Source organism: Arachis hypogaea, chromosome 17 (assembly GCF_003086295.3).
Source record: "Arachis hypogaea cultivar Tifrunner chromosome 17, arahy.Tifrunner.gnm2.J5K5, whole genome shotgun sequence".
NCBI classification, from domain to species: Eukaryota; Viridiplantae; Streptophyta; class Magnoliopsida; order Fabales; family Fabaceae; genus Arachis; species Arachis hypogaea.
The window spans coordinates 44,222,630-44,227,521 of record NC_092052.1 but is presented as its reverse complement, the minus strand read 5'-3'; the positions used below and the strand labels follow the sequence as shown (position 1 = coordinate 44,227,521).

At 37.0% G+C, this 4,892-nt stretch overlaps 1 non-coding gene across 1 annotated transcript; it reads left to right on the top strand.

The window, feature by feature from the left end:
- The first annotated feature begins 1,298 nt into the window (after window positions 1-1,298).
- On the top strand, window positions 1,299-1,406 carry LOC112768075 (small nucleolar RNA R71). The gene has a single exon (XR_003185513.1). It is a non-coding gene; the product is annotated as a small nucleolar RNA R71 (small nucleolar RNA).
- The last annotated feature ends 3,486 nt before the right edge of the window (window positions 1,407-4,892 follow it).

Genomic DNA, 4,892 nt, shown 5'->3' with positions numbered 1-4,892 from the left:
AGCCTGTTTTCTTGAATTGTCTGCCATCTCTAGTGAGATTCTTGCAGCTTGTACCTCAAGGATTCCTAGCTTCTCCATTACAGAGAGAGGCATGAGGTTTATGCTTGACCCTAGGTCACACAAAGCCTTCTCAAAGGTCATGGTGCCTATGATACAAGGTATTGAGAACTTTCCAGGATCTTGTCTCTTCAGAGGTAATTTCTGCCTAGTCAAGTCATCAAGTTCTTTGGTGAGCAAAGGGGGTTCATCCTCCCAAGTCTCATTACCAAATAGCTTGGCATTTAACTTCATGATTGCTCCAAGGTACTTAACAACTTGCTCTTCAGTAACATCTTCATCCTCTTCAGAGGAAGAATACTCATCAGAGCTCATAAATGGCAGAAGTAAATTCAATGGAATCTCTATGGTCTCTGTATGAGCCTCAGATTCCTATGGTTCCTCATTAGGGAACTCTTTGGAGGCCAGTGGATGTCCATTGAGGTCTTCCTCAGTGGAAATCACTGCTTCTTCCTCCTCTCCAGGTTCGGCCGTGTGGGTCATGTTGATGGCCTTGCACTCTCCTTTTGGATTTTCTTCTGTATTGCTTGGAAGAGTACTAGGAGGGAGTTCAGTGACTTTCTTGCTCAGCTGACCCACTTGTCCCTCCAAATTTCTAATGGAGGACCTTGTTTTAGTCATGAAACTTTGAGTGGTTTAATTAAATCAGAAACTACAGTTGCTAATTTAGAGTGGTTCTGCTTAGAATTCTCTGTTTGTTGATGAGAAGATGATGGAAAAGGCTTGCTATTGCTAAACCTATTTCTTCCACCATTAGTGTTGTTGAAGCCTTGTTGAGGCCTCTATTGATCCTTTCATGAGAGGTTTGGATGATTTCTCCATGAAGGATTATAGGTGTTTCCATAGGATTCTCCCATGTAATTCACCTCTTCCATTGCTGGGTTCTCAGGATCATAAGCTTCTTCTTTAGATGAAGCTTCTTTGGTACTGACTGTTGCTGCTTGCATTCCAGACAGACTCTGAGAAAGCATATTGACTTGTTGAGTCAATATTTTGTTCTGAGCCAATATGGCATTCAGGGTATCAATCTCAAGAACTCCTTTCTTCTGACTTGTCCCATTATTCACAGGATTCCTTTCAGAGGTGTACATGAATTGGTTATTTGCAACCATTTCAATGAGTTCCTGAGCTTCTGTAGGTGTCTTCTTCAGATGAAGAGATCCTTCAGCAGAGCTGTCCAATGACATCTTGGACAGTTCAGACAGACCATCATAGAAGATACCTATGATGCTCCATTCTGAAAGCATGTCAGAAGGACACCTTCTGATCAATTGCTTGTATCTTTCCCAAGCTTCATAAAGGGATTCACCTTCCTTCTGTCTGAAGGTTTGGACTTCCACTCTAAGCTTGCTCAATTTTTGAGGTGGAAAGAACTTTGCCAAGAAGGCATTGACTAGCTTTTCCCAAGAGTTCAGGCTTTCTTTAGGTTATAAATCAACCATGTTCTAGCTTTGTCTCTTACAGCAAAGGGAAAGAGCATAAGCTTGTAGACCTCGGGATCAACCCCATTGTTCTTGACAGTGTCATAGATTTGCAAGAATTCAGCTAAGAATTGATGAGGATCTTCCAATGGAAGTCCATGAAACTTGCAATTCTGTTGCATTAGAGAAACTAATTGAGGCATAAGCTCAAAGTTATTTGCTCCAATGGCAGGGATTGAGATGCTTCTCCCATAGAATTTAGGAGTAGGTGCAGTAAAGTCACCAAACACCTTCCTTGCATTGTTGGCATTGTTGTTATTTTCGGCTGCCATGGCTTCTTCTTGTTTGAAAGTTTCTATTAGGTCCTCTATAGAGAGTTGTACTTTAGCTTCTTTTAGCTTTCTCTTCAAGGTCTTTTCAGGTTCAGGATCAGCTTCAACAAGAATGCCCTTGTCCTTGCTCCTGCTCATATGAAAAGAGAAGAGAAGAAAATATGGAATCCTCTATGTCACAGTATAGAGATTCCTTGAGGTGTCAGAGGAAAAGAAGAATAGAAGGAGAAGGTAGAGAAGAAAGAATTCGAACTTATCAAGAGGGATAGAGTTCGAATTGTACATTGAGGCAGAGTGTTAGTCCATAAATAAAAGGATTTGGGAAGAAGGGAAGAATTTTCGAAATTAAAGTAAAAATATTTTGAAATAATTAAAAGAAATTTTGAAAATTTGGTAAATGATTTTTGAAAACTAAGATTGGGAAAGAAATTAAGTGATTTTTGGAAAAGATTTTAAAATTTGAAATAAAAAAGATATGATTGAAAATTAATTTTGAAAAGGATGTGATTGAAAAGATATGATTGAAAAGATATGATTGAGAATCAAATTAAAAAGAGAAATTTTTAAAATTAAAGTTGATTACTTGACTAACATGAAATTAAAAGATATGATTCTAGAATTAAAATTTGATCCTTTCTTAATAGGCAAGTAACAACTTGAAAATTTTGAATTAAATCATTAATTGTAGCAAGGATTTTCAAAAATAATAATAATTTAAAAAATGGAAAGAAATTGATTTTGAAAAGATATGATTGAAAAGATATGATTTGAAAAATATTTGATTTTGAAAAATTATGAATATTTGAAAAAGATTTGAATTAAAAACAAAATCTCCCCTCTAGTGTCCTCCTGGCATTAAACGCCCAGAATGGCATCCATTCTGGCGTTTAACGCCCAAAATGCTACCTTTTTGGGCGTTTAACGCCCAGCCAGGTACCCTGGTTGGCGTTTAAACGCCAGTTTTCCTTCCTCACTGGGTGTTTTGAACACCCAGCTTTTTTTCTGTAATTCCTCTGCTGCATATTCTGAATCTTCAATTCTCTGTATTATTGACTTGAAAAGACATGGTTGGAAAACTAAGATTAAACAAATAATGCATGCAGGACACCAAACTTAGAAGTTTGTATACTAAGGACTATAACAATTTGAAAATGCATATGAGAAACAACAAAAGACACAAAACAAGAGAATTTAAAGATCAGAGCAAGAAAATCATCAAGAACAACTTGAAGATTAATGAAGAACATAATGCATATATTCGAAAAATGCAAGAATAAAGACATGCAATTGACACCAAACTTAAGATTAGATACTAGACTAAAACAAGAAACATAAAATATTTTTTATTTTAAGATTTTATAAATTTTTTTGTAATTTTTTTTTTCGAAAATTAGGTGGAAAAAGAAAATAAGGATTTCAAAATTCTTAATGAGAATTCCAGGAATCATGCAATGTTAGTCTAAAACTCCGGTCTAGGAATTAGACATGGCTTACTAACCAGCCAAGCTTTCAGTGAAAGCTTCGGTCCAAAATACTAGACAAGGCCAATGGCCAGTCAAGCTTTTGCAAATCATTACGTTCAACAGCAAGATTGATAGAAATCAACAAGCCCTTGTGATGATAAGTTGAAACCTCGGTCCAAAAGATTAGACATGGCTTCTCAGCCAGCCAGACTTCAACAAATCATCATGAAACTCTAGAATTCATTCTTAAAAGTTCTAAAGAACAAAATAGAAATACAAATTTTTTTTTTGAAATTTTTCGAAAATTAAAAGGTAAAAAGCTTAAACATAAAATAAAATTACCTAATCTGAGCAACAAGATGAACCGTCAGTTGTCCAAACTCGAATAATCCCCGGCAACGGCGCCAAAAACTTGGTTCACAAAATTGTGATCATCAATGGCGCCAATAACTTGGTACGCATAATTGTAATCTCAACTCTTTATCACAACTCCGCACAACTAACCAGCAAGTGCACTGGGTCGTCCAAGTAATAAACCTTACGTGAGTAAGGGTCGATCCCACGGAGATTGTCGGCTTGAAGCAAGCTATGGTCATCTTGTAAATCTCAGTCAGGTGGATTCAAATGGTTATGGAGAATTGATAATTAAAAGATCAATAAAACATAATATAAAGATAGAGATACTTATGTAATTCATTGGTAGGAATTTCAGATAAGCGTATGAAGATACTTTGTTCCTTCTGAACCTCTGCTTTCTGATGAACGAATATTTTATACGCTTTTTGGGGTTAATTTCATATAGTTTTTATTATATTCTAGTTAGTTTTTAGTTTATTTCCATTAGTTTTTAGGAAAAATTCATATTTCTGGACTTTACTATGAGTTGTGTGTTTTTCTGTAATTTCAGGTATTTTTCTGGCTGAAATTGAGGGAGCTGAGCAAAAATCCGATTCAGGCTGAAAAAGGACTGCTGATGCTGTTGGATTCTGACCTTTCTGCACTCAAAGTGGATTTTCTGGAGCTACAGAACTCAAAATGGCGCGCTTCCAATTGCGTTAGAAAGTAGACATCCAGGGCTTTCCAGCAATATATAATAGTTCATACTTTGCTCAAGGATAGGCGACGTAAACTGGCGTTCAACGCCAGTTCTCTGCCCAATTCTGGCGTCCAGCGCCAGAAAAGGATTAAAAGTTGGAGTTCAACGCCAGAAATGGATCCAAACCTGGCGTTGAACGCCCAAAACAGCCTTATGCACGTGAATTGTTTAAGTCTCAGCCCCAGCACACACCAAGTGGGCCCCAGAAGTGGATCTCTGCACCACCCATCATAGTTTACTCATTTTTTGTAAACCTAGGCTACTAGTTTAGTATTTAAACAACTTTTTGAGACTTATTTTGTATCTCATGACATTTCAGATCTGAACTTTGTACTCTTTGACGGCATGAGTCTCTAAACTCCATTGTTGGGGGGTGAGGAGCTCTGCTGTGTCTCGATGAATTAATGCAAGTATTTCTGTTTTCTATTCAAACATGCGTGTTCCTATCTAAGATATCCATTCGCGCCTAACTATGGAGAAGGTGATGATCAGTGACACTCATCACCTTTCTCAATCCATGAAC